Consider the following 12277-nt stretch of genomic DNA (forward strand, 5'->3'; position numbering starts at 1 on the left):
GTGTAGATTGCAGCGATGGAAGCCTGGGCAATAAGTGAACATAAGGGAATCTAACTTACAACGCCTCATCCTTAAATTTGGCCTACTTACTGATGGACTTTCACTTATTGCTCTAAGTTTGCTTGTGTTTTGGTTTAAACCAGATCCCTAATTTTATTCCTGCATGGTGCTTGGTTTATGGATAAAGATTACAGCCTATTTTCTGTCTCATCACTTCTGGTTTATACTATGATATAGAGCTCCCTGGTTCCTGGATGCATGTGCCACTCTTGAGAAGATTACACAAAAGGGATTTAAAACAAACAAAATCTTTTGGCTACAGCAGAGAATGGCTCCAGTCCACCTGAGCACAAAGAAGAGATCCAGGTTTGCTACTTGCCATCTGGGATTTTTCATTCCTGCAGGCTGCAGCCCATGCCATGTGCGTGAACTGCTTCTGTGAACACTCCTGCCAACTGTGTCCCGGTGCCAAATGGTTTGTAGTTTTCACTCAAGGCTCTTGCTCAACAGCTGAAAACTCAAAGAGGGAGGGCTATTGAAAATGGGACTAAGTACTGCCCAGAGGGACAAAGCTCCTGTTTGGAGCACAATTATTTTATAACCTATTTGTGATCGCTCCCACCTTCCATCAGGTCAGGGGAGATGTGGAGGAAGAACAATTGAGGAGTCTTGCTTATTGTTACTAATTATTTCTTTGTGAGCACCAGGTTTCCTTGCATATTCAGAGCAGAAATAAGCTTTTTGAGAGGAGCAATGTGAGAATATTTTGCAAAATGCACAGACTTTGTAGGGATGTGAACTTGCAAGGAGAGAGGTTTGTAGAACTGCATCAATTCCATGACATCCAGAATGAGAGCTTGCTATGTGCTCCAAGTGAAGTGAATGGAAGGGAAATGTCCTGTGTTTGGGGTTTTGTGACACACCTACAACTTTTTTTTGCTTGATAGTCAAAACTGAATTCTGCAAAAACATTCCCATTCCCCTCTCCTAGTTCCCTGTAGATTAAGCTAATATTTTTTCCAGGGGAATGTAATTTCAAAACAAAAAAGTCATTTCAAATGCATTGGAAACTTGCAGCACAAACAAAGAATTTAGTTGGAAAGTCATTCTTGCTACCTATTTATTTCCCAGTATTCTATCAGAGTGTCATTGACATGTGGGATGGAAGGAACATTGAGAAGTCACCAAGTCCAGCCACCTATGCTGAAGCAGGACTAAGATCATCCCTGACAGGTGTTTGTCCAACCTGTTCTTAAAAACCTCCTATCATGGGGATTCCACAACCTCCCTTGGAAGCTGAGTCCAATGCTTAACTGCCCCATAGTTAGAAAATTTTCCTAATACCTAACCAAAATCTACCTTGCTACAGTTTAAGCCAATTACTTCTTGTCCTATTTTCAATGGACATGAAGAACAATTGATCACCCCCTCCTTTATAACAGTTCTTAATGTATTTGAAGACTGTTATCAGGTTCCACCCACCCCAGTTTCTCTTTTCTCACAACCAAACTATCATTCCCATCACTACGGTCTCTAAGGAGGCTGCTATTCAGAATTAGTGTTTTGAGAGAGCCAAATGGAATGGGAATATCACGTTTTCTTCTAAATCTGGAACTCAAGTACAAAATGGTGGAATAAATCAGCAGAAGAAATGGCAGTTTGTGTCAGTAAGGTTGCCTCCTCAAGGGGTCATGTGTACAACAATAAAACAAAGTAAGTTAACACAAGCAGAAAAGGAAACTGAATAGGATATGGGTAAGCAGAGTCCTGGATGCGGAACCTAACATTCCCCTCTGGATAGTATTAGTATGATAGTATGAACACCTGTGCTAGGAGAAAGTTGAGCTGGGTTTAACCCTTTGTTTGGTTTTCACCAAGCAGCATCCTCAGCTCTGGTCAGACCAGGATTGTCAAGTGAATTATAAAGGCAGCAAAACAAATCCTCCCATCTCTAATTGTTCTTCACGTCTACACTGGTAAGTGAATATAGAAATAAAAACAGTCAAATGGTACAATAGTAGTAGGATTAAAATGGGGATTATGATGGTTAGAAATTAGTTGGACACGCATTTTTGGCATCAGTAGCCAAAACCCAGTGCCTCCTGGACAAAGCAGAACGGTTGTACCTGTACAGTACTAGTGTCTAGATTTAAAACAAAAACAAAACAAAACCCCCCCCCAACCCTGCTACATTTCTGCTTTAATCACCATTTACGTTGTATGCTGAACTGAAAGAGAAGAAATTGAAGTTATTGAAACCCTGTAAAGGGCAGCAATTTTATTATTACGATAATTATTATTTCATTTTCACATCTTTCTCTGCCACTGTAATTAGTGACAAAAGGACCCATCAGCATTCTCCTTCTCCTCCATGCTTAGCTCAAGTATTTCTCTCAACTTCGAAACTAGAGAAAAGAGGTTAATTCCCACGAACAACAGTCTTGCCATTAGTGGTGATGGATAACTAGGGTGACCAGATAGCAAAAAAATTGGGACGGGCGGGGGTAATAGGTGCCTATATAAGAAAAAGCCCCAAATATCAGGACTGTCCCTATAAAATCGGGACATCTGATCACCCTATGGATAACGTACACCACAGTCAGTGACAATGGCCCCAGCAGCACGGAAAATGCCCTCAAAGGCAGGGTGAGCTGCTGAGAAACTCTTCACCACACATGTGATGAATGTTCTTCATGTCTCTCGTGTGGATGATAAACTACAGGATCATCATGAGGTCTGTCTCTTGCAGGCTTATAACCACCATTTTGAGAAGCAGGTTACTTCAGCCTGGCACAGACTCTCCTATTGTTTTCAGCAGGTCAGAAACAGTGAGGCAGCAATACCACAGAGATGACTCTCAACAGAGGTTATAGGCACATAAGAACTCATTCATTTGATCCCATTCCTCATTCATCCCTGTTTTGACGCTCTGGCTGGTGCAAGGTTAGAGGGGAGGGAACTTGTGCCTTCCCCATTCAGGGCCTGGTTTGATTGCCACAGCTCCTATGGGCCTTGTAACAGTAGGGAATCACCAAAATGTAGGACCAGTCTAAACATGATACCTCTTGGCCCTGATCTGCCCTTTCTTTCCCCATCCTGCTCTGTACTGCCCCTACACCTGGAGCTAGGAATGTATTCTTAACAATACACTTGGCTCTCTCAGTCTCGTAAATTTGCTCATTTCTTTTCCAAGTGGCTTTCATGGCAACTTAACATTTGGGTTGGTGCATTTCTCATAATTTTCCAAGTGTCTGTGTTATACTTGAGTCTCCATTTGAGTAAACAATGCAGCTCTTAGTCAAGTTAAAAATAAACAAAAAAACCCTAAACTCTTATAGTAAAATTCTCCCCTCGTTTATACCTCTACACCCAAAGCCAGAATTGAACCTAGGTTCAAAGAGGCTGTTTATAGGTTGATAAAGTTGTATGCAGTTTCTCTGTTTTGGAGAGAGAGAGAGAGAGAGAGAGAGAGAGTGTGTGTGTGTGTGTGTGTTTTCCTCTGTACACATTCACATGATTTTGTGGTACTGGCCTTAGTGTCTGCATGTGTCTCTGTGAGGTGTGTTTTTAAGACCAGAAGAAATGAAAACCTTAAAACTCATGTTCGTTTTCCTTTGATGGAATTAACCCATCTTGTTTTACGCTTGCCCTCTAGTCAGATGATTATTTCACAAAGTCACTGTGCTCAGTTGAATCAAAGTTTGGCAGAAACCCTGGGCCTCCTGCTGTGTCACTTGCTCATGTCGATAAGGAAAAAAAAAATTTCTAAACAGCAAGACAAATCCAGCAAGCTTGTGCTTATTGTAAATTCTTATCCCCAAGTTGGTTGGAAAAGGTCATTGTAGGCCCAGAGTTTAGGTTAACACTTCCTAGAAGGAAGCATTCTGTCAACGAGTAGCCTTACACATCTTAAGGGCACTAAAAAATTGTAATGTCCTGAAATGGAGGGGTATTTGAGGGAAACTAATGCTGACACCTTAGGTAGCCTAGCCAGGTTGCTTAGAGAGGGCTGGCCCCGTTAGCTTAGTCTCTTTGCTTGCTCTCTATCGCCTCTTGACTTTTTCCATTAGTAACTAAAAACTCACCCAACACAGCTCGTCCTTTCAGTTTTCATCTCACCTTGATGAAGAAACAGAGCTTTACAATTCTAATGCTCCACTGCTGTGTACATGCCAAAAGTTTGCTCCTGGAATGGCAGCTCAGACAACAGCACTGCCTTATCTACACAGCACAGAGATGTGAACGGGTTTAGAAAGGCTTACAGAAATTCAGAAGTGGACTTCTTTATTTAACATCCTTTCCTGCCATGTTTATATAATCTGACATACATGTTCCCCCCATGCACACCCTCTCCTCACCACACACAGACTCCCCTCAACAGTCACAAACACACCTCACTCCCATTACACTCCTATTCTAATGCTCCTCTTTCACAACCCAGTGAATTGCTCTGGGAAAATACAAACTACTACAAATTTAAAATGATTGAACTTAATGAGTTTTGTTAATTGGATGTAAATGTAACCTGGTTTACTCCAGGGATGGGACTGTCTCTTTAAATGGAAATTATAAATGAAGACAGGACATCTAAAGCAAAGGAAAAAGATAAGCAATACAGAGTTAGGAGAAAGAAGAATTGGAGTGAAAGTATAGCACTAAAAAGTGATATTTTGCACTGCAATATTTCAGTTTCCATGCAATACCACAGATAGATACCAATACCATTTTGATAGATATTTGTTATAGACAGACAGGCTTGGCAGAATTCATTTTTTATTTCTTTCTTACTATTTCAATGGATGTCCGTTTTTATGTGTAAGCATTTTTTATTTTTATTTATTTAAATTTTCACAGTTGTGCAAAATTATAGGTTTTAGTCACTTATTTAGATTATCAATTTCAATTTTCACAGTTGTGGGAAATTATAGAGTGCCAGACAGTAATTCTTTAATGACAATAGATGCTGAGGTTCAAACAGTTAAAGCTTTATAACTGTGAAAACACAAACTGGCAACATTACACCAAATTTTAGCCTTCAAGCAAACTCTAATAAGTTCTCAAGCAGTATTTTTCTAACTTTGACTATATGTAAATTTCAATGATCATCAACGGAAATATTTTTTCATAGGTTTGTGCATGTATGGTGAAACTAACATAAAAATCAAATCCTACCAACTTCCAAGCCTATATATAGAACAGTGGGTAAAACACTCTTGTTCCAACCTGGTCAGTACAGCTGTGGTGAGCAGGGAGTACTTTGCTGCAGGGGACTGAGCTCCCGATAATCCTTCCATAGTGAGTTGTCTTCTTTGGATTTGCACATGTATTGAAAAAATGTGTCCGACTGGTCTACCAGTGCGAAAAAAGCCAAGGGTAATCTCTTTTGCCTATTAGACATGACGAAATGTCACTGAGGATTTGTCTAGATTAGGAAGAGAGGTTGAGATGAGGTTGGGATTAACATGACCTTTTCTTAGCGTAGATTCAGGTCCACACTGTCTACTTCAATTTAGCTGGTTGAGGTAGAACCTAAGGTTGACCTCAGACAGCTAAATTAAGGAGAGGAGTGTTAACCAGGGAAATGGGGAGGAGGGGGCGGGTTGGCTGATGCATTAACTGATTTCAGAACCTCTCTTCTTCAAATGGATGAACCTAGTAGGATTAAGAAATGGCTTAGGACTGTGTGATTTCCTGTACTGAGCACAAAAGAAATGGAGTTAAACTGTGAGTAAATGAAGTGAGAAAATGAAGGGGAAGGGCTGGCAGCTGGAGCTGCTGCTTTTTACAGATCCAGACTAACACGGCTACTCCTCTGATACTCAGAAATAACTTTATTCTTTGTAACTCAACTGAAAACTTGCTCTTTATTTTAACACAGTTATGGGCGAATGCGATGTGTCTCCTCCCCAAGCTCCGCTAGGACACAGCAGCTCCAGCTGCCAGCTCCTCCCGTTCATTTTCTCACTTCATTTACTCACAGTTTAACTCCGTTTCTTTTGTGCTCAACACAGGAAATTACACAGTCCTAAAGCCATTTCTTAATCCTACTAGGTTCATCCATTTGAAGAAGAGAGGTTCTGAAATCAGCTAATGCATCAGCCAACCCCCTCCCCAGCCCCCCCTTTACATCTGCTATTGTTTGGCCAGGGAGGTAGCCATCTTACAGCAAAAAAACTTCAGGACCAGACTCCAAAGAGAAACTGCTGAGCTCCAGTTCATTTGCAAATTTGACACCATCAGATCAGGATTAAACAAAGACTGTGAATGGCTAGCCAACTACAAAAGCAGTTTTTCCTCCCTTGGTGTTCACACCTCAACTGCTAGCAGAGGACCTCACCCTCCTTGATTGAACTAACCTCGTTATCTCCAGACTGACTCTTGCCAGCATATTTATACCTGCCCCTGGAAATTTCCATTACATGCGTCCGACGAAGTGGGCATTCACTCACGAAAGCTTATGCTCCAATACATCTGTTAGTCTTAAAGGTGCCACAAGACTCTCTGTTAGTTATTCCTGAGAAATTAAAGCTGTTCAGACTTTACTAACAGTGCAATACCATACCTGCCCCTATTCAGATCACACCTCTGAACCCATTTCACTGTTCCTAAACCCATCATAAATGCTCCTTCCCTGGCACCAACATACATGCTCCTGAGCTCCACTAACATCGCTGACACCACAAAACAAACTAGACACACTACACAAATGTGTGTCCCGGCATAGACACACAAATCAAAGCAAATTTCCTAAGAAATATTTAAATTTGCTGTCCACAAAGGAGTGAGCTCAACTGCTAGCAAGACTGAAGAGGACTTTAATCCAGTTGAGTGACATAGCCCCCTTGTCCAGAGCACCAGATTGGTGGATCCCAGTATGTAGAGATTGTAATTTAAGGAATCAGGGAGCAGGTTGTGTAGGCTCGGAGTGCCCTGGAGTAGGTGACGAAAAGAGGAAATTGTAAACAAAGATCATTAAATATTACAGCAAAACTGCTGAAAAAAGTTGTTTTAGTGCATGCTTTTTCCTGACTGGATGGAATGTGTTACCCAAATGCTTAATTATGATCTCTCCATGCCGTGTGTCTTCATTTTAAAAATGTTTAATGTTCTCTCTTAGTTCAGAAGGCAGAGCATGCTCTTTTCAGTCCCTCAAAGTTTTGGGACTGATAACTCTTAAGGCTACCCTGTTTCACAAGGCTATATGAGAGAGGGAAGGAGAAGCAAATTGCAAATAATTGCATCCTGCAGTGATGGAGTTATCACCATGAAAATATGATTAGATTCCCAGGAATACATGCTGCTCTCAGATCAAGTTGTGCTCCCCAGTTAGTAGAGAAAATTACATCCCAAGCCACTACTCACCAAGTTGCATTCAGTGTCCCAGTTTGACTCCACAATGGGATCGTTATTTTAAAGGCAAGAATTAGCAGCAGCCAAAACAACAAAATCAACACAACACTGAAAAAAAAAAAAAAGTGAACACTGCCTTCCCCAGACCTGAGAGTGTAAAATTCTGACCTATCACTAAACACACTTGTGTGTGAAACATTCTGTCTAAAAGTTGTTCTGTCTGGTACGATCAGTGTGTCATTCGTAGGTATTACATTAGTAGCTTGCATGTACTAGCATAGTCACACAGCCTGATTCTCCACTCTGTTCCACCTTCCTTAGTCATTTGCGCATGTGCAAAATTAGGTCCCAGTCCTGCAAATTCTGAAGCACATGCTTAACTTTAAGCGTGAGCAGGTCCCACCGACATTACTAAGACTACTCACGTGCTCAAAGCCAAGCAGGTGTGCAAATGCTTGCGGGTGCAGAGCCTTGGTGCAACGTGCTATCCAATCAGGAAGGATGCAGTTTATACTGATTTTTTGCTCTGATGCAAATGACTACAAGTAGCATGAGGCAGTGGTGAATCAGGCCCATCGCTTCTTTTCATAAACAGCAGATTGCAGCAGGAGGCGCGTAGGGAGAGACCCACAGAAAACTGGGGTTAAAAAAACACGGAAGATTTTTTTTTTAAATATATGAGTCTAAAACAATCTGTCTCTGCTAGGATTACCATACGTCCGGTTTTTCCCGGACATGTCCGGCTTTTCGGCAATCAAACCCCCGTCCGGGGGGAATTGCCAAAAAGCCGAACATGTCCGGGAAAATGCCGGCCGGGCACTTCCGCTCCTGCGGCTGCTCTGCTCCTCCCCTGACTCTTCGGCTCTGTTTAAGAGCCGAGCTGCCCGAGCGCTATGGGCTTCAGGCAGCCCCCTTGCCTCCGGACCCCAGCCACCGGCCGGGCACTTCCTCTCCCAGGCTCCGGCGGCGCAGGGTCCGGAGGCATGGGTGCTGCCCGAAGACGGTAGTGCTCGGGCAGCTTGGCTCTTAAACAGAGCCGAAGAGTCAGGGGAGGAGCAGAGCCTCTGGCCGCGGCGGCTCTGCTCCTCCCCTGACTCTTCGGCTCTGTTTAAGAGCCAAGCGCTACGGGCTTCAGGCAGCCCCCATGCCTCCGGACCCTGCGCCGCCGGAGCCCGGGAGGGGAAGTGCCCGGCCGGGGGCGCAGGGTCCGGAGGCATAGGGGCTGCCCGAAGCCCAAGCGCTACCGGCTTCACGGTTTGCCGGGCAGCCTCCAGACCCTGCGCCCCCGGCTGGGTGCTTCCCCTCCCGGGCTCCAGCTGCGCTGGGGAAGCGCCGGCCGGGGGCGCAGGGTCTGGGGGCTGCCCAGCAAACCGTGAAGCCGGTAGCACTCGGGCAGCCCTTTTCGCGTGGCTGGGAGTGGGAGGGAGGAGGGGGCGGGGTTGGGGTGGGGAAGGGGCAGGGTTGGGGCGGGGCTGGGGAAATGGGCGGTGCCAGGGCCCGTGGAGGGTCCTCTTTTTTTATTTGTTAAATATGGTAACCCTAGTCTCTGCTTTGAAATGTATTAGTTACTATGCAAATAATTTTGCCATTGGTCTGGGACAAGCTTAGTCATGTCTGGAAAGGCTAAAAGCAAGTGAGAATGAGCCACATCAGTTAGCTCTAGAACCAAAGCTGTTTGGGTTTATTGGGTTATTAGTTTTGACGGGGGCCTGTATCTAGTCTGAAATTTATACCATGAGGAACATAGGAATTTGTTCTGCTTATTATGATAATACATATGTCGTACAAACATGTGTAAACTAGGCTGTTTATGTATTATAATAGGTATATTAGCATTTTTATCAGCGCAGGATAATTATATACAGGGACGCACGCATACAAAACTAGGGTGGTTCATTACCTCCTCTGTCAAAGCCTATTTTTCTCACTAGATAGCTCCATAGCACCAAAATAAACAATAATTTCAGTTCTTTGCATGTCAGCAACATTTTGCTAGACAGCCCCTTTTTTTCATTGTCAGTGCCGTGGGCTGTATAAACCTTGACACACAAAACCATCCAGTAGCTTGGTTCTTAAAAAGGACATTTTGTCATGTCTGCAGTTGTTAGGAGGAGGATTTGGCAAAACAAAACAAACTTGGTTGGTGCAGTCATGTGCAATGGATACATCCTCCTCAACATAAGGCTGTTAATACTTCAGCTGAAACAGAGAAATTATGCTGTCTTATTATACAGAGAGGTGGGTAGATCATTATCGTACTTATTCTTATTGTTCCACAGTGCTAGGTTATGGTCCCTGTGGCTTGTGATGTAATGAAAACTATGATGCTACTGAAAGTCTAGATAGTTGCCAGCTTCTGAAGTGTGTCATGGTTAATTGTTCCATTTTCTAAAGCTGTAAACAGTGGTGATTCTACATGAGCCAGATGTGGGTCTAGGGGGGGAATGGAGACCCGAGCTGCGATTTCTTTGAGAGGGCCTATAGAGAATTGATCAGAGCCTGAATCTGGATTGAAGAACTACTCATGTAAACTTGAGAGTCAAAACAGAGGGGCCATTTAGTGCAAACTTCTGACTCCACATAAAATACCATGGACTGACTCCATCCCTGGTGTGAGCACACTGAAGTCAATGAGTTTCTCTTGGGGCAACAGAAGCTCCTAGGCTGGTCCGGTTTCAAAACAATATTCTGCATGGTTAGTCAGTCTTCTTTACACCCTGGGGCCTTCTCTCATCACCATTTCAGAGAACCCTGAGATCTGGATTGGAGGAGGCTCTTTCGTTACTTGTCTCAGCTGAAGGAAAGCTCCACAATGTTACACTTTATATTAAGGTTTCAGAGGGGCAGCCGTGTTAGTCTGTGTCAGCAAAAAGAACGAGGAGTCCTTAGAGACTAACAAATTTATTTGGGCATAAGCTTTCGTGGGCTAAAACCCACTTCATCGGATGCATGGAGTGGAAAATACAGTAGGAAGATACATATATGTATACACACACAGAGAGCATGAAAAGATGGGGGTTGCCTTACCAACTCTAATGAGACAAATCAATTAAAGTGGGCTATCACTTTTGATCTTCCCTCCTGCTGATAAGAGCCCACTTTAATTGATTTGTCTCGTTAGAGTTGGTAAGGCAACCCCCATCTTTTCATGCTCTGTATATATACATCTTCCTACTGTATTTTCCACTCCATGCATCCGATGAAGTGGGTTTTAGCCCACGAAAGCTTATGCCCAAATAAATTTGTTAGTCTCTAAAGTGCCACAAGGACTCCTTGTTCTTTTTATATTAAGGGCACACTTACAGAGTTTACAACAGGTTAATAAAGGATTATTAGGTGTTAAGCATATTTCAGACATGGAACATGTTACAGATGCTTATAAGCACATCAGTAGGTGTTTGAGACTGGTCAGCAACCTATTGAACTGTGGCACAAATGATTTACAATTAATTCACCATATATTAAAGCACCTATTCATAATTAAATATGTAAGCTACTTATAAATATACTTTTAATATGAAATGTGACACCCACAATGCCCAAACACGCAGGAAGTCATCAATAACCTGAGGGTTGAAAAAGTGCACAGTGGGCTTTCCCAAAAGAGTTGGGTACAAGCCACCTGGGTGTTAACACCATATCACCCAATACTTCATAACATACCTTTTACCTAATATGTCCTATAGAAAGTTGGTGTGCATGAAAAATGTATTGCAACATCTGTTAGAAGCATTTAGCTGTTTTCTTAGCTGTTACTGTTGTGTTTATTTCAAAACAGAGAAAAGCTTACAACACAAGGCTAACCACTCTCCACACTAACACAACCTGTGTGTGTGTGTGTATACATACACAGAGTGAGAGAGAGAGCGGTTAATCTAGAGTTTGGCAAAAGAGAGTAGCATTTTAGTATTTGAAACTGTCAGAATTAGCTTCTTCAAATGGGGGACTCCCAAGAATTCATGAGCAGCAGCTGCTGCATGTAACGGTTGGTAAGTAGAATACCGAGACCATTGACCTTGTACGTACACACACAATGTCAAGTTATCTCGTATTAGAAAAAACACACCTAGCACTCCTCCAGATATATAAAACATTCAAGGCTTTGTTTTCTCTTGTGAAGAGGATAGCCCCAACTCAGAATCAAGTACCTGCCATATGTAACAGACCTCTAAATGTTACCATATAAACGTATAGGTTATCATACGCACTAGCATTGCGGGAAGGTTTACAGCTGAATGGGATGACAATGAACAATCTTAAAATTCATTGTAGCCTTTTAGTTCTTGCGTTAGACATCTCACCACCTGCTACAGACACAGATGTCAAGCAGCAGCATGCTTAATATTTAGAGCATCTGACTAGGCGCTAGGATTTGTGGTCTACCACCAGTATACTGGGGAAATTGCTTCATCTTTCTGTGTGTCGGTTTCCCCACCTGTAAAATGAGCTCATCATTTAAAAGCACCAATAACTCCAGGTGAAAGGTAGTAGATAGGCAATGTAGAGATGGAAAGGAGGTTTCTGTTTTTGTTTTTTGTAGATGACTGTCTGGCTTAGTGTCTGAATGATTTTGTTGAATGCTGATGGTATTTTTATTGTATTACTAACAACATGTTAGAATGCCTAGAACCTTGAATAGCCTTATTGGCTAATTAAATTTAAATACAAAGATTTGTTAATAATCAGTGCTTGTAAAATATTTTGAGATCCTTAGATACAGGATGAGTTAAATGAAATGTCAGTCATTGTGATCAGCTAGATGTCTCCACCAAGCACAGAGTGGCCTGTTTCAGCAAGGCTTCCTCCCACAAACTCAAGGCAGAGTTGTGGTAAATGGGTTTCTTTGGCTTCCTTCTTGCAGTCTATTGTGATAGTCATTTTAACATGAACCCTCCCTGTGTAATTGTAGCAAGTTTATATAGGTCAA

The sequence above is a fragment of the Chrysemys picta genome, chromosome 13 (assembly GCF_011386835.1).
Source record: "Chrysemys picta bellii isolate R12L10 chromosome 13, ASM1138683v2, whole genome shotgun sequence".
Lineage (NCBI taxonomy): Eukaryota > Metazoa > Chordata > Testudines > Emydidae > Chrysemys > Chrysemys picta.